Below are 25,115 nucleotides of genomic sequence, written 5' to 3' on the forward strand. Positions count from 1 at the left end.
TTAGAAAATAAAAACATTTACTCTGTTGTCTAGTTATACAGAAATAATTTATAGCCATGGGAAAATGCATTAATGTAGTTATGAGATAGGGTGTTGGTTTATGTGCCTTCAAAAATTAAATGAGAATCTGAGTTTATATTCCTAATTTCCTGATTCTTAGAAAAACATTGCAAATGTGTTGATTATTTTCTAGAGAACCATTTAATAAGCAAGCAACTCAAGAGCTGCATGATAAAAGAACTTTCAATAGCTTGAGGAATTTTTTTAAGTCAGTGAATACCATATTTTTGGACCATAAAATGCACCTGCATTTTAGAGGAGGAAAATAGGATGAAATTTTGAAGCAAAAAAAAGTGGTAAATATTTAATAACATAAGTAACATAATATTTCACCAATGTAAATATAAACAGAATTCAACAGTAGAGTTCTGTTTAACCATTAACAACCATTTTTCCTCCCAAATTTGCAGGGAGTGCATCTTATAGTCTGAAAAATATGATAAATTATTGACCATTTTGTTTCCCCCCATACAGTTCATTTCTTCTCGACCAAATATGCACAGTATGTGGGTGTGGGTGTATTGACCTGTGAGAGAGAGAGTGAGAGAGTAACTAAAAATAGAAGATTCAATTTTGCTGAGAAAAATTTATTTAAATATTTATTCCATATCTCATGGGTCTGTGTAATCATAAATGTTTCTCTGATATGGAATACAAATTCACATATATTTTATCATGTATGTGCAGTACATATATATTAAATATGTGCAGTGTACATATTTGGAAAAAGACTTGTGCTACTGTTACTGAAAGGAATCCATTAACGGGGGTGAGAGCCCAAATACTGTTGCTGAAACAAGCCCCCTCTCCCGAGGTCTTTCTGTCACTGTGCGGGAGGGTGGGTCTTAGCTGACCACCAGGTGTTAGGAATTATGGCTCTCAATGCCAGAGTTTGGCACAAAGGAAAGGAATTATGTACTTAAAAGTCATACAGGTTTAGAGTAATGGTGCAATGTTGCCATTAAAAATCTCAAAGTCCCTTAAAAACACCCCCCCACACACACAGTCTTTTTTTCCCCCAGCTTTGTCCAGTCAGGCCAGTCTTAGAACATGGCAAATCAGAAGAATGGTCCTCCAAAAAAAAAAAAAAAGAAAGAAAGAAAGAAATAGAAGTCTGCAGGTCACTTCTTTCAGTTCCTCCCAGTCATCTGTGCTTGGCAGGGCAGGTTTCCTACAGTCCCCAGCACCACCAGCTGTGTTGCTGCAATCTCCGGTTCTTAATCCAAAACCATGTGGCTCTTTCTCAGTCCCACCAGCAAGAGTCCTTTCACCCCTTTCTTTCCCCCATGGTCTCTCATAGTCCTTTCTGTCTAGTCTCATGTTGTCTCCATGGTCTCAAGGTTGCCCACCTTCAGTTTAAATCCCAGCCTGGAACCTCCTCTGTAACCCCATTTCTAGCTCTTCCAACCATTGGCTATACCTGCTGGCACTTCGGCACTTTTCAGCTTATCTGGGCTGCCACAGTTATTCCAGGCAGGTGCACCCCGTGGTGTGGAGGGAACCATCTCCAAGCTCTCATGCAGACTCTGTAAGGGAAGCTGCCTCCCAGTTACATCACAGGTTTAAGTCATGCATACTTTTCTGGCTCCACTCAGGCTGGAAGACTACTCCGCTATTATTGATATGCAAAGTAACCATTTTTGCATATAGGTATGAAGCTATCCTGCTGTTAATGATATGCAAAATAACTCTCAAGGGCCCTGCTCCATGTCTTCCATCCTCTAGCCACACTTAAGGGGATATCCTATATTTCTGGGCACCCCAAGTTCTAGACTGTTATAATCCCCTTTTTGGAGGGGCCTACACCTCATAACACCACTTCTGGGTGTGAAGGAAAATTTGGAGAATACATGTTTGATACTGAATATTGAAATTCCTGTAAAATACTGATAGTTTATAGGGACAACACATTTGAAATCAAAGCTTCCGTATACATATCCAGAATAAATAAGTTCTCTTTTCAGAATTAATAAGCTCTTCCTCAGATCCTGCAGAAATAACAGTTCATTTAAGGACATTCTTTTCAGTTCTCTAAATAGAATCATGCATTTTCAGGTGGAAAAAAATCAAAATGCTTCTATTTTTTGTGAGTTCTATGCAAAGTCAAGGGTGGGTGAGTAATGAAGGAAGCGTTTATGCCAAAATGACATTTACTTACGAATAAATAAACAAAACACTCAGCTTCAAAACCTGAGATAAGTTACTCTCTGAAGAAACATATTCTAAGGTTAGACCATGGCCCCACCCTCTTACATCTCTTTGGGCCTTTAGCAGTTTCTTTGATTGCTTTTCCTCTTACTTTGGGTTTCCCCACATTGCAAAGTCTCATGGCTCAGTCACTGAACATGGATTTTCATCTACCTATACTCCCTGGGTGGTTTCATCTAAACCTATTAAAAAATATAACCTAAAAACTTCTGGTTCCATATTAATATTTATCATTGGACCATCTCTGTTGACTCCATACACATTTATGTCAATTGCCTACTTAAAAACCCTGTTTGTATATTTAATAGCCATATTAAACTTAATATGTCTAAAACCAAACTCTTTATCTTCCCTCCCAAACTTACCTGAATTATTCCCAAGATTATCTGAAATTTTGCCTGTGTTGGTGGATGCCAGTCATGTTTTCAAGGTACTCATCCTTGACTCAGTTCTTTCTCCCATTTCTCACCACCAACACTGCAGAAAGTTCTCTTGGCTGTCTTTCAAAACATATCCAGGTTCTGATCAGTTTCTCTACCTCCAGTGCTACCTCTCTGCGCCAAGCCACAGTTATTTCACATCTGGGTTATTTCAATAGTTTCTACTGTCATCTCTTTTCAGTTTATACTCTGAATCAGGACAGTATCATGTCTCTGTTTTCCTCACACTCAGAATAAAATGAAAGCCAGTGAGGAGGACTGTAGGCCTCAGGAGACCCAGCCTCTTTTAACTCCTCTGATTTCATCTTGTACTCCTCCCCTCACTGGCTGTTTGGCTGAAGTCACAGTGACCTGTCCCTCAAAGAGATTTCCTCCCCAAAGTTCTATCATCTAAATAAAGGCCTCCAACACAATCAGTACTTTTGCTTTTACCTAACATTTCCCTCTTGCTAGGTCTTTTATAAAATTAAAATAAATTTCAAATTACTTTGTGAAAAATCTGTCTCTCAAATACAAGCAGTGTTCCCCTGTTTCCTCACACTTGGCTACTCTCACACCTGGAACAGTTTCCCCAGGTATCTTCACAGCTTGCTCATGCTGTTGTTTCATGTCTTTAACCAAATATCACTTTCTCCAAGAGACCTTCCCTGATGCTCTATATAAAACTGCAATATCCTCCACGTTCCCAGTTATGCTTTGCTGCTTTTTTCTATAGCATTTATTCTCAATGCAAAATTGCATACATTTTATTGATTTATTTAGTTAATTTATGTTATCTCTACAAGAATATAATTTTTTTCCTGTAGGTAGGAATTATTGTGTCTGTTTTTTCAGTATTTTATCACTAGTACCTAAAACAGTTTCTGCCACCCAATAAAAATGCAAGAAACACATGCTAAATATGTCAAAGAGTATGTGTTTGGAGAGATTAAGGGATTAGACTTTGCGAAGAGAACATTCTATGAACTAGAACTATAGAACTATGAAATGAGTGTTGCTCAGTTGAACATAGTGGTTAGCTTGTTACAATTCTACAGAGATTACTAAAATTCAGGGCTATAGAGTAGGATGATTTAAACCCTATAATTTTTATTTCTAAGCCCCAAACCCTCAGAAGGCATTATTGGAGGATTTCTCAGTCAAATTTTGTAAAAATAAAATGAATAAGTTTGAGAACATGAAGTCTTGTTTCATGATAATTGTCTAACCTGGTATTCAAGTTGGAATCACAAGATTTTCTGAAAAATGGTTCAAAGAAGGTAATACAGTTTCATTACCAGCAAGAATGCTTAGCTAGATAGCAGTTTTTCTGTAGACTCAGTAATTAAATTACCTCAATGATAGTATATTGCCTCTTTTTCTAGGCTTGCATCTGTGTTAATTGCCCTTAAAATATTATTGATCACTGAAAATTCCTCACTAGTCTTCCTATCTCCTAAATCAATTTCTCAAATCTAATCAGTAATTTTGTTTTCATCTAGCTTCCTTCATTTCAACATCACTGCATCTTTCCCCAATTAAAAAAAATCCAGTTACCTTGTAAAAAATGTGCAGAAAACTAATATATGTCACTATGTATATCATTTCAGGGGACAGAAGATGAATTGGGAAGATTCTCTTCATCTGTTTAACTTTTCAAGAATATAGTATATAATTCATTTATTCTTGTTTTAACACTTCTCATTTTAACAGTTGTATCCTCTGTGATGTATTTAAGTACAAGTAAAAAGTGTGTTTCATAAGTAGGATTTGGTGAAAAATTTATGTGAGAGAAGAGCACTTAAAAGGAGACTGGAAATATCTACGATTTAATTTTACCCAGTGACTACAATATTTTGATTGGTATGCACAGTTATCAACTAATTCTAGAGATATTTATAAGCACATGCGCAAATATGCATTATCTCTATTAGGTAAAATCATGCATTATAAAGGAATTACAGTTAATGGTTAGAAAAGTCTACATACAAACCTGTTGTATTTTGTTAATGTCATACTATTAATATTATTTATATTAACACTGATGTCATATTAATTGATTATTTCTTTTTGTTTTGAATATTGAATTAGTCATAGAAAGAGAAGATTGAAAGCTGCACAGAGACATTTTACTATAATGCTTTCCTTTACAGTTAAAACAAGAAAACTGAGTGCAGTCATGTTATCTAGACTAGGTCACAATTTTAGTAGCAGATGTATCCAGAGCATGCATGGCCTTATTCTTATCCAATATTGTTATCTATATACCACATAGAGCCTCTTCTTTGCTTCAGGACACAAATGGAGAACCTACAGATTTCTTCGTCTTTCCCCTTAATGAATGAATTCTACTGCATTTAAAATATTTGCCAATACTTTGTCACTGTATTATCTGCTTTATGTTTATAATATTGCATTTATCCATTATATATCATGTCTAGTGGCAAATATACACATTATTTCTACTAAGGAATTACATATAAAGATAACATACAGGAAACTTTTAGAATTGCACAGTGCTTCAAATCTTAATAAGAGGCACAGTTATGATATGTTAAATATTAATATACATTACATATATCTTAAAAATAATTTTGAGAAATTTTGATTCTAAAAGTAAAAAGAGCCAAAATAAAACACAATTGTGATAAAAACAAAATGTATTTTAGTTAACAATTTAAAATGTTATTTTAGAAATAGAACTATTTTAGGTTGCCATACTTGCTCTATGAAATAAGACCCTAAGTACAAAAACTGTTTATCATCCTAAATAAAACTTTTAGAGATAGGAAAGTGCAGTGATATGCAAATTAACATTTAAAAATATCAAGTGTTTGCTGAAACACAATATTTTCCTGAGGAAAGAGTTGATCTTTAATTCTCTGCAACCACTGTTTTTCACTATAACCTTTGCATTGACTTTGTGAGATAATGATCAGTGACAAACAAGTGGAAGCACTGTGTACCCTCAAACACATTTACTGTCTGAATGAAATGCCTTTCAAACTTATGTTTTAAAATGTTTGTTCCAGATTTATATGTTACCCTATTTACCAGAGAGAAATATTACGACAATTCATTCTTTGAATTATCCTGTTCATAAAATAATGTACACTCTACATTTTAAAAGAGCAGGACAGCTTATACTTCAAAATCATGGAGAGAGAAATACAAGAAAGTACACATCTTGTCAAGTGTTAGCATAAGATATATTTTGCTTTTATGGGCATCCATATAAGTATTATGTTCTAATGCTTTATGATGAGTGTTTTATATATTATTCTGTTATCGGCACCTTCCAAATATTCAAGCACTTAGTACAAGACTACTCCTACTCACAAATAACTGATTAACATAATCATTACTTATCTGGTTGGCTTTATATATCATTTTTGTTAAAATACTATTAAATAAGTAATGCACTAAAATTAAAATTCAAAACATAGAAACAATATAATTATTAAGCTTTCTCTTCCTCCATTCTCTATCTTCCTAGTTTTCTTTGTAACTTCACATTCTCCAGGTCATCCCCATTAGCTTCCTTCCACTGCTTTTTCAGGCAAATACAAGAACATGAAAATACTCTCCTTCCCACCTTAGCAATATTTTAAAGAAACTCTTCAGTTTCTTTGTTTTTCACTAGCCTATAATACTTTTTGGAGTTAATTCTCATTTTTAGTAGTTGCATAGAAGTCCAGTTTATAGATGTACCAAAATTATTTGATTAGTTTCCTAATGACAGCATTTTGCATATTAATTTCCCTGCCTTTGATTTTGAGCCAGCCTTTGTTTATACTTCTATGAAATGTAGAACACAGTGGAAGTGACTCTTTAACTTATGAGGTGAGATAAGAATAAACAGTTTCCTTCTCTTTCTTCTCCTTTTTACTTCCAACTCTCTCTCATCCTCTCTCATCCTCTCTCCATTTTGCTCTTCTTATTTGTCATTGGATTCCAGATATCATATCTAGAAAGAAAATTTACTAGAACACATTGAGGAATGAAAGATTTCATAAGTTCAATATCTAGTGTAATAAGACTTTATTCATGAACAGTCCACTTTAAAACTTTCAGGATGTTTCTATTGTCCTATTTTCTTTGCGTAACATTTATTTATTTATTTATTTTGAAAAGTTCCGCTGGAGCTTCTGGTCTGCATGGTGGAGCAGTCAAATTCTGTACTTACCTCCTCGGCAACTACATCAAAATTAAAGTATAGAACAATCATCACCAAGAACTTTCTGAAGTATAGTTGAACAGAAGTCCTAGAACTCAGGATATAAACAAGAAACCACATCAAGACTGGTAGGAGGGGTGAAGACACACAATGGGCTTGTTCCAGATCCATATGTGGTGGTTAAGAATCAAGAAGTATATTTCAGCTTTGAAGTTTCCCCTGAGAAGTGAAGAATCCCAGTTCCACACCAGTCTTTTCAGCACTGGGTTCCAGGGCAGGGAAAAGAGGTCTCCATATGTTCCAGCTGTGAAAACCCACAGGGACTGTGGCTGAGTAAAATGGAGGGATGCTGGAGACCCGGGTGTTCTTTTTGTTTGTGAATGATTCATTCATGCTGAGTTCCAAGGCTGGGGTGGCACCTTGAAAGATAGCACAGACATACAGGGAGGAACTGAACTCTCTGGTTTCAGGGCAAGGGCTAGAGGGGCAGCTTTCTCCCAGGCAAAAGTGCTGGCAAAAGCCAGTGTTCCTTTGCTGAGCTCTCCCTCTGCAGGTACAGGCAGGTGCCCTATCTGAGTCTCTATCAACTTGGCCTACACAGTTGTCCTGGTGATTCCCTGAGACCACCTCTACACTCAAATCACAGGGCTATCCAAGCTGCTTCCAGAGGCTTTTTCATACAAAAGCCTTTCTTGCATAATACTATGGACTGTCTTAAAAAGCTCAAAGGTTCACAAACCCCAGACTAGAAGCATCTTGCTTCAGCATGCCCCATACCTCTTACTCAGCAGCCTCAAGCCTGGCACTAGACACAACTGGTCTCAGTTCACAGTTCAAGCTCTCCCATGCACCAGCAAGCCCACCACAAATGGCAGCCATCTAAAGATTACTTTGTATCTCATGCCACAAGGCTCGGAGAGGGCATAGGCAGTGATTGACCTTGGCCTGAACTTCCCAAGAAGCCCAGAATCAACAAATTGGGTGTATAGTTTCAGACCACAACAGAGGCAGAGCACCCCACAACTACCTCCACAAAAGACACGCCCAAAAGGCAGGCTTGGTGGGCTGAGACCTGCTAAAGCAAAACCTGCTTCATAGGTTCAGCCCCGGCACAATATCACTGTAGTCAGGGCCAGTCCTCACTGGTCAGCCTGGGGAGTAATCTCTCCTACTGGTGCACCAACAGCAATCAGGGCTCCATCAAGGCATCCTTAGTTATAATAGCTAAGATATGGAAGCAACATAAGTGTCCATAAGTAGATGAATGGATAAAGAAGGGGTAAGTATATACAATGTAGTACAACTTAGCCATAAAAAAAGGAATTAAATCTTGCCATCTGCAACAACATGGATAGACTGACAGGGTGTGGTGCTGAGTGAAATGTTAGACAGAGAAAGACACATTCATCTATATATGGAATCTAAACAACAAAAGAAACAAACGAAATAGAAACTGACTCAGAGAACATTTTGATGGTTGGCAGATGGGAGCGGTATTGAAGGGCTGGGTAAAAATCATGAAGAAATTAAGAAGTACAAATTGGTGGTTTCAGAATAGTCATAAAGATGCAAAGCACAGCATAGGGAACATAACCAGTAACAGTGTGACAACTATGTATGGTGCCAGGTGAACACTGGATATATGCAGGGTGATCAGTTCATAATATACATAAATGCCTGATCACACAATTGTATACCTGACATTAATATAATATTGCATGTCGACTGTAATTGGGAAAAAAGATTATTAAATAAATAAATAAAACCCCAAAATCATATAGTGTAAAAACAAAACAGAAAAATTCTGCTGGACTATACTAAAAATAGCTAACTCTAAAATTATTGCTAGAATTCATTGAGGAGGAAAAAAAGATGCATTTTTAAAGGAAAATGTAAGTAATTTTTTTCCGATTTATTTGTAAAGACCCTGAAAGTAGATATTAAACAAATTCCAGAAACAGAAGGGAGACTGGTAACAAACAGAAAGATTTACTCCTGTAAAAATACAGAGATTGAGGGCTGCCAAAGACTTGGTGCAAGAAATCTATGAATTATTAAGCTTACAGAAAAGAGACAATGGAAAGGCCAAGTTGTTGTATTTAACATAACCTAAAATGTTAGTTTGAAACCATTTTCATTTGAAGAACACTCAGAATTTCTTGAACATATTCCCATTATACTGAGAATGATGATTAAGAACTCTTTTCAGTGAGCAATTAATGTAGTGCAGTCTTGTTTAATAAAATAGTTTAAGCTTTAAAACTTGTGGCTAACAAATGTTATTAAACAAGTACAAAATTAAAAAGGGGAAAATTGGCAAACATGTGGGCAACTTTATTTTGACACAGGATGGCTTGTCTTCTTTGGGAGTTAAAATGCCTTTCCGGTGGCAAGTTACAATTCTCCTGCCTCCCTTGGAATCGTCACTGCTCATTTAAACTACATGCTTAATAACTTTTTCAGCTTACCTGAAAGGTCCTTCTGTTGTGGAGAAATACACTGAGGCAAAATCAATCTTCCTAATGGTGAGGTGATGGTGCCACCTCAGTTGGTGTTCCAGGTTATTTAGCATAAACATATGTGTTCACATTAAGAGCCATCTTTTTTGAAAACACAATGACTCACCAGTGGAAAAAAATTTGTCTATAAATCTGAAACTAATTTCTCCTGTGCACTGTTTATATACCTAGTTAGAAGGCTATACAAATGTCATTCATAAAATAAAATTAGGTATGAAGAACACACAATAATTTATATGATATTATTCTTAACAGCACATTATATAATCTATTAAAGAGCAAAGAAGCCCAAATTGTCCTTGAGATTTTTCTTCTTCATAAGACAAATAACATATAAACACCATTTAAAAGAAATGGATGTGACTTTCTTAGAAAGATAAAATAATTTATACAACTTTATTAAATAATGCACAGAATATACAATCTTATAAAACAAATATACAATGTTATCTGCAGATTTTATCCACAGAAAATGGAATATTTTTTAAAAAGTGGTCTTTCAAAGAATTCCAATGATAGTTAAACATATTAAAATTACTAAGTTGTTTTTATTCTAATTATTACCCTAAGTATTCAAATAACTGAAAAATACTTACATTACAATATGTGCAAAGAGCTATATTTTGATGTTCAGTTTTTCTAACCCATATTTTCTTTATTTTGTCCTCAGAAACTCTTCTACATAAGAATTCATTCTTTGGCAATTATGGGACATATAAGAGGTGCAATTATTAGGTAAAAATTATTGTTTTGGAACAAATACTCCAAATGAATTTTCTTTTGGATGATTCCAACAAAGGTCCTAATCTCCTATCCATAAAACCATGTGTGATCTGTAACAGAAAGGTATGTAGGACAGTGAAATCATACAGTGATCTTTAAAGCCATGGATAATTTGTAAAGAAAAAATACTTTAAAATATGTTTGTTTTGTGGTAAAAAGTTTTAATTCCCCAAAACAATGAACTAAATACATTTGAGGTCCACATCCACATGGCATTCTACATGCAATAGCTCAAAGACTATAAAAGGAAACATTTCTTTTTTAATATATTTATTGATTATGCTACTACAGTTGTCCCATTTCCCCCTTCGTTGCCCTCCACTCTGCACACCCTCTCCCACCCACATTCCCCCCTTTTAGTTCATGTCCATGTGGCATAAGTTCTTTAGCTTCTACATTTCTCCTAAAATAATCTGTCTTCGCTCAATCACTCCACCTTTGCCTCACTTGGCTAACTGCACCCAGTTCTTCTCACAAGATTCTGCTTTAGCTTTCCACAAGAAAATAATAAAATTAGCCCAAAGCAGTGCCAATTTTCTAGCTTTATTTAAGATTACACAGAGGTTTCTATCAGTTTGTGTTTGCTGATTCATTGATCACTGATTTAATGGCTGACTCCAGCCTACACTCTCTGACCTTAAAGGCATTTTGAAAAAATGAAATGTGTCTTATTGTCATGCTAAACTCCCTACCTCCTGCTAGCTATTCCATTTCATTTACCAAATAAGAGTAATTTCTGACTTTCCAACTTCTGTTATGTAGCATCAGCTGTCTAATAAGGGTGTTGTCAGTGTTTTAAAATAACTAAAGTTATCCTGCAACTATTATTACAATAAAAAAATCTTTAAAATAAAATAACTAACAAAAATCTTCCTAAGTACAAAACATAAAATGTTTTGATCCTTTAAAAGTGTTCCTGAGCTTGCCTAAAAGTAGTGACTCTTGAATTTTGTTTTACCAGATGTGGTGGGTGAAGTAGACTGCTCTGAGCCTAGAGAGAACTGTGGGCAATCTGTGAACTCGTTTTAATTTCCTCCATTTCTCATCCACTCAAGGAAGCAAATGCAAAAGTGCATGACCATGATATAGAAGTCACCATGTTTTATGAAGTAAATCATGCACACATTTAAGTTTAAAATTGATGACTAGTTACTTGGGAACATCCCAAAGTTAAATGCAACACATCCCATACCATGAACCTATTGCACAAGGACTAACCCTCCAGGATATTATGAGTTCTTCTGCTCTTCTCTTCCCTCCCCATGTAAGGCTTAGAAATGAACACGGAGAGTTGGGAGATGCTTGAAGACCTAGAACAGTCTCACAGAGAGAAAGACCTAGAAGAGTCATCACTGGTAACAGTTAATATATAAAACAGGAGTTGATGTCAATGTATATGAACATTGTAAGGATTGCCTTGCCAAGTTGAACTTTTGAAGATACTGCTAAATTTACTGCTATTAATAAATTTTACATGTATCAATCCAATGGGGCTGGCTCCAAGTTCTTATAATTGGGAAGAACAGAAAAAATAGGCATAGAAAGAGAATCTCAGTCTATGTACTAATTCTGATCCATTGATATTGTTCCTGGAAATGGTAAGTCAAGACACTCAGAAACTTGATATAGACCCACTGGAAATGAGTGTTATGAACGAACATGGATCAAGGAAAATATGTAAAAATTTTGGCCAATCCTGGATGTCCTTTTCTTCCAGCTAAACATATATAAGATAAAGTTATATTTTTTAATGAGTGTTTTATATTGTATATCTTTCATGAGTGAGTTTCTGTTGGACAATCTAGTGAGTTTATGGTCAAGAAAATCTGTAAAGGTCAAGCTTAGAAGAATTTTGAGCTATAACCACACATTCAGATTTATGGTTATATAAATCTCCTCAGGAAAATGGGCTCAACATTAGATACTGAACACTGAGTAACCCCACTGACAAGACTTGAATCTCAAGTTTTAGGTAATCACTTCAGTGGCCCAGATTTTCACCTACTGGCCTCAGAACTATGAAATATGATTTTTTGTATCACTAGCTTTAAAAGAGTTTTATCAGTTGGCCCTAGTTACAATTGTGTTTCAAACTCTTTGGATTCTACTATAAGTGTAAAGCTGAATACACAGTTACTTAAACCAGACTAACACATACCATAAGAATGAGGATGCTATAATTATATAATGTTACCCACATGCATCTTAGTAATGTTAAACCCGATTTTTCTGTTGGAACTAGAGCTTCAATTTAAAAGTATTTTTAGTGTACTTTACAGTTCAGAAGTTTCAGCTCTGTGTGAACCTAAGGAGCAGCCTGGCCCTAAGACTCTGGCTGACGCTGACCAACGGTACACTGGAACTCAGCTGGAAGAACAAAAACAAAAACAAATTAAAAAAAACAAATGGCCAACTCAAGGATGTTGACCACAAAAGCCCATGCTGGGACAAATAAGGACGCTGCCTGCATATCCACAGTCTCTCCCACTGATTTCTTTGTCCTTTTCCCTCTCCTTTCTCGTTCCAAAACTTTGTGTGAACTGACACCTTAAGATGGGCTGTGGACCAAGAGTCTCCCATATTCTTTGGTGGCCAGCACTTGAATGAACCTCTTTCCTTTTTAAAAGCACCTGTCTTACAAGTTTAGCTTTTTTGTGGCAGGCAGCCCAAACTGGGTTTGGTTATAAGATCTTTAACAAGTCATTTTTATTCTATATGCCCCAGTGTCCTTATCTGTAAAATAAGGTTTTGAATAATATTTATTTAACAGAGATTTTGTTAGGATTAAAAGAGGACTACCATGGAAAAATTACTGAACTGAGAACCAGATAACTTTGTCTTTGTTTTAGTTCTATTTTTAAACAGCTGAATCCTCAGAAAATTCATTTGATATACTTGGCTTAGATCATTATCATCATCCTCATCATCACCATCACCACCACCGCCATCATCATCATGGACTTATTGGACACTTATTATGTGCCAGACAGTTTAAAGTAGTTTAAATGCACTAACTTATTTTATCACCATAACATAACTATAGAGTGTATACATATAAAATGAAGTATTTTTACACTATAAATATTTATAGTTCTACAATCTTGACTTGATTTTATCCAAATGAAGCAAGCCTTCTCTTCCAGAGACAAATTAAGCAATCAAATTAAAATACAGAAAGGGGAAAACAAGATTATAATTACATGCTACCAAAATAAACATTCAATTAAATACGAAGTCATTTGAACTTTGTTATTCCTACTTAAATATCAATGTCTATCTTGTTAATTTATTGTCCACTTATTTGTCCACTTATATTTGTCCACTTATTATAAACTTTTTCTAATTGTATATAGAGTATTGAGTTTTTGTTAAACTTTTAAATTCTTTTTTATTTTAACTTTTAAATTTCCAATATATTATTTGCATAAAGTTGATAAGATTTTAGATACTGTTGAGATTAGCAGAAGAGTGTATATTTGAGTTTACAAAAATTAAATAAGTTGCCAGAATTTTGGAAAAGAACATGGAAGTTTCAAAGAAAAAAACAAACCCTTGGTGTCTAGTTAACATTTTTAAAAATCTGAAAACAGTCCTATTCTATGGCACACTAGAAACACCAAACTGATTAACAAAATATATCCTAAACATAAATTTCTAATGATCAATAAATTAGACTTAGGTAATTAATTCCTCTTTCTTCTAAATGATTCAGGGTAACTATTCTTAAGTTTCACAGTTTCTGAAATGAAAAGTTCTTTGGTATATTTATCTGTCTCTATACAACTTATTGTCATATATGATAGGGCTGGAAATAACCACAATTTTGAATTAATGTAAGTTTTAGGTGCATTGGAAAAAATAAAAAGAAAACCAGTTTAAATGAAATATTTACATATGTAGAATATCAGTAATAAAATGAATAATTAAAATAGAAAGGATTAAAGACATTCAAATCAACTCTTTAGTACTTCTCATTTCCTACAGAGAAAATCTAATTTAAACCTAAAGCTAGTGTGCAAGGAAAGAAAAAGAAGCGAAAGACTTCTTTCTTCTCACAATGCAGTAGATACCACCTGCTAAATTACCTCCAATCATGAAACAGAAGGAAAGGAATGGAGACAAGAGTGGATGTCAGGCTGTGTATACCAGGCTAGTTCATGTTCATTGTGCACTGTAGGCTGAGTATCTTGTCTCTATAGCTATTTTCAGGACAAATAAACATAGCTGATAGAGAATGTCCAGAAAATTAAAAGCTCATATTTGTGTATAAAATATGTTAATATTTATTCACTTCAACTCAACTTCTATATAAATTCATATCAGCTTAATACATTTTAATGGATTTATTATCATGTCAAGTGGAAGCACAAAAATTAAGAATTCCTAGGATCTATAAAAGGCTTAAAATTACTTTGACTACATGTACAAATGAGAGAGAGTCCTGCGTGACTGTGAAAACTCTTTGAACATTTTTCTGCATCAGTTGGCAAATAACCAGATAGTGAGGAGACCCTAACAGAACTTACTGGTACAAATTATCTTTAGAGCTGCATCATCTTGATATGGTTTGCTTGAAACTTTAATTCCCTTAATTGGATTTTGCTGTGAAGTGAGGCCCACCTACACAGAGTGCTGCATCTACCCTGGAACCCTGCTGTTACATGGAGTTCTTAGTCATCACCACCATCATGGCAGCCCACCTCACACCTCCTAATCCAAAGCTTTTTATATTGCACTTATTAAGGCTCCAGCACAATGAGGGGTATAGGTATTACTACTTTAAAGAATTTATTTGTCCCCACAAAACACATACTCAAAAATTAAAAACGTGTAGAATTTAGGAAGTAATTATTGTTGCACTAGATAAATAATATCTTGAAAACATTGGAAACTACAGAGTCAAATACTACTTCTAAGAAAATGTAGCTCCTTGCCACTTGGACTTCTTCGTCCCATTCCATCAGGAGTGTTAGGGTGCTTCATTATGGCCTCAAAGAAGGTGAAAATCCAGGCTCCTCATTTGCTGCAGATGGGGCCACAACTTTCTGTTTGGTTTTCACCTGGCATGGAGGGGTTGCTGTCTGTGGGTTTTCCGTGTTGTGAGGCTGTCCTTTTTCTGTTCCTTTGGGTAGAAAGAACTGTTTTTCTGTGAATTATTTTTGCTTCAGAAAGAAACAAATAAGCATGCTGTTTTATTTTACTTTTTTCTTTCCTTTTTTAAAAAAATTGTTGTTCAAGTACTGTTGTCTCCACTTTTCCCACCACTCTCCCCTTCTCTACCCACCCCCACCTCCCACATTCAGTTCTCTCCCCACATCTTGTTTTTGTCCATGGGTCCTTTATACATGTTCCTTGATGGCTCTTCCCCTTTTCCCCATTAACCCTCTTCCTCCTCCCCTCTAGTCACTGTCAGTTTGTTCTTTATTTTCATGACATCGGTTATATTTTGCTTGCTTGTTTGTTTTGTTGATTAGGTTCCATTTATACATAATTACATTAATATATAAATCATATTTTAAATTAAACAATCTCTGTTCTGTAATGTATAAAGATCTAAATAAGGACTTCTATAAACCTAGCATTCTGAAAATTCACATAAAGTAAGGAAATAAAAATTCTAATTCAATTTACTTGCCTTTGAAGAAACATTATTTAGCTTGATTGTGCAGAAATATTTTTAAAAAACAAATTTCTATAATACAGTCAAATATTTGGAAAATCACACTGATTCAATAATTTTGGTTTAATATATTAAGATGGTCCTTTCTCTGAATTGTCAGCATAATATACAAGTATATATTTTATTTATAAGATTTAACAAGACTAATTACCTGAATCCTGAATATATGCAGGTTTATTGAAGAAATAAGCAGAATTATTCCTACATAATATTATAAATACATAATGTGGGCTAATCAAAATTGATGGGTTCTAACAATCTTTAAATATCTACAGTCATTATGTTATACAGTATCTCAGCTTAAAGATAATTTCTTAGCTACTTGGGTAATTGTGAGCCTTGAAATAATACAAAATGGAGTACTTATTGGATAGTTATTGAATACCTACATAAAATGTAAGCAAATTGCAGCACTAAAACATTGATCATTAAGCATTAATTTAAGTTTTGACACAATTGTTTCTCTTTTATTTAATTAGTTTTATAGCTGGCATACAAAATATTATATTAGTTTCAAATGTATGTCATAGTAATTAGACATTTCTATATCTTATGAAGTGGTAACCCCAATAAGTACAGTACCCATCTAACACCATGCATATTTATTATAATACTATTGACTATATTGCCTATGCTATACTTTATTTTAAAATATCTTGTTGTCACTTTGATCAAATAAGTATTTTTTCTCATGCATCTATAATACTACCTTAATTAAGTGATCCTCCTCTGACATTTGAAATTGTCATTTTCTTAAAAGTGTATCCTAAATTTAGAAAAACATAAAATAACATAATAGAATATATTTTATTCCTCAAGAATCATAGACATTTATCCTTTTACCATGTAAAAAAAGCTACATGAGAACTAAACTTGAAAAGCTTCCTATTTTGAAAAATTCTGTTCAAGAGCATAAAAGATACATGAGTAAAGTTTTAAAATCAGTATAGAAACTCAATGTTTTAAAGTTAAAATTATATAAGTAGAAATATATTAACATAAAAATTTCAGATAGTTACTTTTTGAGAATATTCTGGTCATTTATCAATTTCTTTGATGTCCTACATGTTTTTATAACATTTATTTTTTTTTGAATTTTATTTTTAAATTACAGTTTACATTCAACATTATTTCATATTAGTTTCAGGTGGACAGCATAGCAGTTAGACAATCATATACTTTACAAAGTGTTTCCCCCACATTACAAGTACCCACCTGGCACCACACATATTTATTATAATATTGCTGACTATATTCCCTATACATTAATTTATATCCTTGTAATTATTTTGAAATAATCAATTAATACTTCTTTTTAAAAATATTTTATTTATTTAATTTCAGAGAGAGGTGAAGGGGGGAAGAAAAGAAGATAAACATCATTGATCAGCTGTCTGTCTCACACCCCCAACCCAGGACCTGGCCCACAACGCAGGCATGTGCCCCTACTGGGAATCAAACTGGCAACCTTTAGGTTTGCAGCCTGTTGCTCAATCCACTGACTCACACCAACCAGAGCCTCAATTAGTACTACTTAACCCTTTCAGTTTTTCACCCAGTCCTCCAGCCACCAGCCATCATGTGATTTCTGTATTTGTATACTTTGTCTATTTTGTTTGTTTATTGTGTTCTTTAGATTCCACATATTAGTGAAATCATATAATATTTGTCTTTGTCTGGCTTATTTCATTTAGCACAATACCTTCTAGGTACATCCATGATGTTGCAAATGCTAAGATTTCATTCTTTCTTATGACCAAATAATATTCCATTCTTTCTTATGATCAAGTGATAGTCCACACCAAAAGGGTTATATGTACCTTTTATCTTCAGAAAGAAAATTGATCAAACTCCTATAAAATAGATATTTTTCTCTTTTCCATTCTGCTATTATTGTTTATTTTAATATATTTTATACAATCGTGGACTGACACATTTTAAAACTCTTGCTGAGTTTGCTTGCTTTTTGTGCCAATGTTTTATTCAAATAGGTTGAATAAGAAATTGTTTTTCCTTTTACCAGGATATAACTGGACCAACTGAATGTTCAACAATGTCATACCAGGAGTGTCATATTGGAATAAGATTACTATTTAATCAGGCATGGCAAACCGTTTTTAAGTAATAAAAATAGAAGATTTGATGCCTAGAAATTCCTCCCAAGAAAACTGGTCTGGTGCCTGGCTTACAGGGCACCACTTTCATAAATGGAAGAGAAACTGTTTTCTGAGAGACAAGAAACCTGAGCAAATTTTGAAGACCTAGAAAGAGAGCAAATTCACCCATTTATAGGCACTGCTGGTGAAAGTTCCTGGAGTTTTTCAGCATCATTCTTCTAGCCTTGAAATAATATATAATAAAGGGTTTTAAAGGTCCATCCAAGATGGCTTAGGAAGCTTCCAAGGAGTAGTTAACTTTGCAGCTATAGTGTTCAGAACTGTGTGATTCTGTTTGCAAAGTAAACTTAAGAATGTTTAAATCTTAATTAAAAACAGTCTTGTTGCCAATATAAAAATATTCAGACTAACCAGGCAGGTACTCATCAGTACAAATTCAATTATGATCAATATACTTAGAGAATCATTTCATCTAGGAAAATAATATAATTTCACAGCAAAGTAACTTTCAGAGACAGAAATGATAATGTGAATGAAGTTAAATTTTTAAAAATATCTGTTAATTATTTATAACTACAACATAAATAAAATGAAAGAGTATATTTAAATGTTGTATAATTGTTCCAGAAAAATGAAAATAAGATTCACTAAATCTACATCTTTGATATTTTAGCATGCCTGGAAAAAGGGTATTTCCAGAGGAAAGTTAAAATAATTTAAAATATGTCAACTGAAAAATACAAATTGGAATGTTATCAGACTTCTTAAAAGGAATACTGAAAATCAGAAGTAAGCAGATTAATATTCTGAAAGAAAGTGTTGTCCAAGGAAGAATTCCAGATCCAGTTAAAGTATTAATCAAATGTGTGGGTTAAAATTATTTTTATATGAAATTTCACAAAAATGACCTCCCATGAATTAGTTTCAGAGGTTAATGATCCAAAACTAAAAAAAATATTTAAAATAATATGAAAACAAGATAGTGAAATATGAAATGCAAGTATAGAGATCTACCAGGAAGAAGAGACAGATAAATTCCAGTGTAATGGTATGTTTGGCAGGAGACGTAGGGGTATGGGGAACAGGAAGGGAGGGTAACAAGGCAACCACTTCATCTATTCTAGCAGCAAACCAACAGATAACCTCTAAGACAGAAAAGCCAAGAAACTGTACACACTAGCTTTTGAATGTAATATAAATATCAAAAGGAATGCAAACCAGTCAATTTTCTGAAAATGGTTGTTTGAAGGAGTGGAAATAGTTATTCAGCAGGCTTAAGCAGAGAGATAGTAGCACCATATGATATTTTATACAACACTGTAGGACTGTGGTAAAAAAAAAATATTGTTAGTGTCCCCAAATGCTTACCATAAAAGGAACTTTTAGAATAATGAAAGAGAATAATGATTTGCCCAAAAGAATAATGCAAGAATTCTGGAGAAAATGAGATAACAGATAATAACCACACAAAAATACACTGAACTTCATGTGCCTGAAAGATGGATAGGTAATGGATTTTGAATACTCTGAAGCACTTATCATGTGGGTAGATATATAAATTGGTAGAACTACTGCAGAGATCAGAAATAACATTTTACTTCCTACAAACTTATTCATAGTTATAACAAAATAAGTTGAAGTATATATAGAAGAATATTAATATATCATCTATATATAATATCTTCTATTAATATTAATATTAATATCTACTATAAAAAGAGATAAACAGCATATATATACATCACTTAAATGAGGAATACTGGAGGAGCCTTAGAAAATGATCTGGCACAGAATAAGCTGTCAATAGATGTGGGCTTCTGTCATTGTCGTCAGTGTAGGCAGCAGCTGAAAATGAGTGGCCACAGGGAAAATAAAGCACGGCCCCCACCATTACAATCTAATAAAGAACTTAAAACAGAAGGCTGGAAAGAAAAGGAAGTCATGTTTCACCAATTAACTCCACAGTCCTGAGCCTGGTGGGGTAAGATTGCCAGGCGTCCCAGACATCACCAGCAGGGATAGGTCAGAAGGGGGGTGTCCTTGAGACTGTGCTGGAAAGGGAGCATCTGTAGCAATTTCACTAAGACAAAGAGCCTTTACAAATTGAGAAGGAAAGCCTTTGTAGCTGTACATTATTCCCAAGGAGAGGAGGGAGGGGAACCTAGAAACTGACTAAAGTATCTTAACCTCTGAACCCCAGTGGTTTAAATTAGCTAAGTACCTACTTGTAGCCTTGGCTCAAATACAGAGCAAACTTACTGGCAATTTTATTTCCTCTATACGTGGGGCATTCAGAATAGCTGTAGTTTTGTGTTCGTGTATGTTTCATGAATAAACTTGCTATCTTATTGCCACTGTACGAGTTGTCTCACTTGAATCCTTCTCTTGCGAGTGATATGAGAATTGAGGAACAAGCTTGAGGAAGAGAGGCCCTGCCTGACTCAGTTTCTCTGCGGTAACATTGTCATTATTACTCGAGACCTATTTATTTGTACTGGGATCAAAAATACAATATATTACAGTAATTGGGAAGGATAATGCTCATTCATCCACACAAAAATACAAAAGTATAGGTTTTCCACAAACTGTTGAGGGACTGAAAATTTAAAAGATCATTCATTATTCCATACTCTGTGGTATGTGTATGTATAGTGTGTATGTGTGTGTTTGTGTGTGTGTGTTTTATTAACATACTACTGAAGATTGTTACCAAGGGAAATATCTGAAGAAACTTTTTATTTGGTTTTGCTTCTTTTTCATATTTTTCAAAGTTTTCCATTGGCCAATTTTAAAACCTTAAAGAAAACAGTAACAGTGGGGGATAGTCATATAACCAATAATATGTGTAGAATAATTTTAGAATCCAAAAACAATTGGGAAAGAGGTGCAAATGGCTTGATAATTTCCCTCTAACCAAGAAAGTCTAATTCAAATTCAAAATTGTTCTCTTTGAGATTTGTCCCGCATCAATGGAAGTAAAATAAAAAGAATGACTATCATGTAAATAAATAATTTGACTTAATTACTTGATGATTTTCTAACTCCATGTTAATTTTAATTATTTAATCATATTTGAATTATATGCATTTTACATTTAAATTTATTGTTTTGCCTTTACCTAGATTTTAAATACTATGATGTGGTACATATTATACATTCCTTTCTAACTGGAAAATAAAAAAAAACTTTCTAATCGATACTCATTTAATCCTTTTTAAAAATGTGTTTCTTGTCCTAGAAATTAACATACAGAGAAAACAAGCTTTGCATCATTTCCTAATATGCTGCCTAAATAATTTTTAGGTGTGGGGTTAAGTGTATCACAATTGTCCAACAAGACTAGAGAACAGTTTGTCCAGATAAAAATGATTAAAAACAAAACCAACCAACCAACCAAACAAACAAACAAAAAACCTGGACAGACTCCAGGAAGGAAAAACTAACAGGAGAATAAACTAGAACAATGTGATTGGTAGCCATGGACTCCATGGCTACTCCATGGCATACTCCATTGTATGCACATATCCTGAAGAAAAACATGAATCAGAAATTCTATAAAGAAAAGTGTATCAAAAATTATGTTACAAATTATTTCAAGTGTACTCTTTACTACTGTTAAAATAATTATGGAATTCATTTTGATGGAACCCTAAATTATATATAAAGTTCATGAATATATATGCAAAGGAGTTTTAACGGTGTTTGGTTATTCTCCAGAGAACTAAATACATCGAAATACAATTTCAATTAGTCAGATTCAGTATTTTTATGTTGTAAAGAATTTACTTTCATGTAGCATAGTTTTCCTTCTATTTTTAAAAAAATTTGGGAATAACATATACAAAATTCTAAGAATAATTATAAAGAGAAAAATCTTATAAAATACAGTAAAATAATCTGTATGAGCATTTCTCAGGTGAGAATATTTAATTCCATTTCTGTTAGAAAAAATAGGAATGAATTTATAACCTATAGTGAATAAATAAAATTAATTATAGCATATGTACAAAAGGGAACGATAGAGCTATATTCTGTTGTCATTTGAAATGCCACTGTGAGATATGTTTATAGAAAATATATTTTAGAATTATATTTCTGTATAAATATATTCACAAAATATATAGAGTAAAATAGCAAGGTTTATTTAAAATATTTATTTACTTAAGTATATAACATATACACATGCACACACATGTTAATCAATGTGTACATTAAACATCACATATTGCAAAAAATCTGAGTCTATGAATCAGTATCCCAAAAACTGGTGATATCCAGGTTATAACATTACTAATCATTTGCATTAGCTATTTTTACTCAGTTTTAATTACCTAATAGTCAAACAATAAACAGAAATAGCAATGTAAATGTTTCCCAAAGAGATGTAAAACAGCGTTTAGTGGTATTTTTAAATGCACCCATTGAGTCCCAATGTCTCTATACCAACTACTTAACAGCTATCTTTGGCAGTTTAATAATTCTCAATTCCTTCATTCCACCTCCCCTGAAATGTCCATTGCTCAAGATCCTAAATGTTCAGAGGCTGGGGACAACAGCTAGAGGCTGTTGGTAGGAGGAGTTTTAAAAGTAGAATCTCTACCCTGGAGATTCTGTTCATGCAGATCTGGGTTCAGTCCTAGGGAATGAATTTTTTAACCATTAATTAACTAATTCTCATGTGGGTTACTGATTGATCCCATTGAAGTTATAGTGTTCACCATTCTTTAAAAAATGATAGGCAGATTTAAGGGCAGTTAGAAAAGTAAACTATCCCCTGGCTGGTGTGGCTCAGTGGATTGAGTGCAGGCCTGCAAACCAAAGGGTCACTGGTTCAATTCCGGGTCAGGGCAAAGGCCTGGGTTGCTGGGCGGGTCCTCAGCTTGGGGCACATGAGAGGCAACCACACAGTAATGTTTCTCTCCCTCTTTCTCCCTCCTTTCTCTGAAAATAGATAAATAAAATCTTTTAAAAAAGAAAAGTAAACTATTTCCTTAAAACATTCGTTTAGAGACATGCATTCTCTCTCCCACTTGCCCAGTGTTACAAAACATAACCAACAATTTTTATTATTTTTAATCAAATTTTTACAAAAAATACCCTAACAAGCAATTGATTTGGGTAGTGATAGTTTTTGCAGTATTCCTGTGGAGTAAGTCGGTTTTAATCATATTCCCAACTTGTTTGCCATGATTGATACCAATGTGGTCATTTTTCTTTTAAAATCATCTATGTGTAAGAAGTTGTTTATTAGTTTAGGAATTCAGGCATATGAAATTTATGACAGGAAAATTAGGAAAATTGCAGTAAAAGATTAAAAAATCTAACATTTTCATCAACCTTGATTGTGAAAGTAAGTTTAGCAAGACAGTATTCATTCTTTTGTGTCATTTAAACATGGATACTTTAGGTGCAAAAAGTAAAAGCTTGTAATGTTGGCAGTGAACCGCAATTTTCGGGGGAGGGGGGATGGTACAAGAGTCATTTACCACAAAAGTACTTTTAAAAATTTCTGCAATTAAAGAGCAGTCATTTAACAGAAATGTGTATTTATTTAGAAATTTAAAAAAATCATAACCTTTGAGTAATGATTTGTTACTGAATATCTTACCACAGGTGTTCAGGTGTTCCGTATAAACAATTTGTTAAGAGTAATTGCTGGGTTATGCTATTTCACTGGTGAATAGGAGAGGAGGTATGTGTGGGAAGTATTATACTCTTCTCAGTGCATTTGGTAGGAAAAAAATAGCATCCATAGATCACATAATTTCCTTGTATATTCATAACTGTAATTTTAAATAAAATAAATGACACTTTGATTTTGTAGTTCTTTTTTAAGAAAGTTTCTTAGATTTTTAAGTATATGAGGAAGACCTTAAAATAAATCTAAAAAGAGATAAAATAAATGGGTTGTTAATAGTGACTATAATTTTCCTGGTGCCCTCCACTATAAATCCCATTTATAGCCAGGTAAAATAGATTAAACAAAGATGTCTGTTGTGTGTTTTACCAGACCTGTTTGATCAAACTACATTTTTGTGTACTGAGTCTGTAATTCATAAGTATTTTATCATTTACCATGTATGGACCTTACAAACTGGTCCCACACTGTTTAGAATCAGAAGACTTCTTATTCCTGTGATTGCTTCTCTCTTTCCTAATGCCACTTCCTTCACATCAGTGTGCAATAGGGGTGCAATAAAATACAGTAAGGTATTCATTAGAGGAGTGCAAATTAAAGTATTTATTTCATATTTCAAGTATACTCAGAATGAATTCTCATATCCAAAATAGGATTATGAGTTCCTATCAATTTTTAACGCAATAAGGTGAATTATTTTTACTTTAGTTCTATTGAAGAAGAAAAAGCATGGAGCCAACATGCAATAAGCCTATAGATTAAATAATATTGTATCACTATTTTGTTTAGGAACAATATTGGAAGGTGTTTCCTTTCAGTATTCTTCAGCAAAAATTTCAAACTACCTGCTTGTATTTACATTCTTATTTGTATTCTGCTATATTCAGCAACAACCCGACAGATTAATCCATTCATAATCACTTAAATTGGAAACTTCCCAAATCTTTTCCACATTCAATCATGTTCATGAAATCCAGTCTTATAGATTTGCATTCCATTAATAACAAGTCTTCAATTATCTAAACAATGAGAAGTGAAACTCCTCATTTATAAATTTATTCAGCAGAAATGAATTCTCTCTCCCTCTCTCTCACTCTCTTTTCCTTTCTCCTCCCCCCAAACACTCTTTAACCTGGGACCCTTTATTCAGTATTTAAGATTTAATTGAGAATGTAATTAATATGGCCAAAATGTGTATAGAAGCCCAGTTCCTTGTGCATAATTCAGTGATCTAAGACTTTTGAAAAAAATTTTTGGTGCAGTAACAGTAAGTAGTTAATATATGTTTCACATTTTATTTTATTTTTTTTTTTAGAGTTTTGGAGACATCACTGGTTTTACATTACCTAATTTTTAAAACATAACTTTTGATTTAGGAAATCTATACATGTTAAATGTATAAAGTTCAAAATTATGATTAAGGACAAAAATTAATTAAGCTCCTTGCCCAATTTATATATATATATAAATATATGGTCACAAGTGGTTTGACTCTAAAACAATCCTCGGTGTCA

The sequence above is a fragment of the Phyllostomus hastatus genome, unplaced genomic scaffold, assembly GCF_019186645.2.
Source record: "Phyllostomus hastatus isolate PE091 unplaced genomic scaffold, TTU_PhHast_1.1 phas_contig_80, whole genome shotgun sequence".
In the NCBI taxonomy this organism is placed as follows: Eukaryota; Metazoa; Chordata; class Mammalia; order Chiroptera; family Phyllostomidae; genus Phyllostomus; species Phyllostomus hastatus.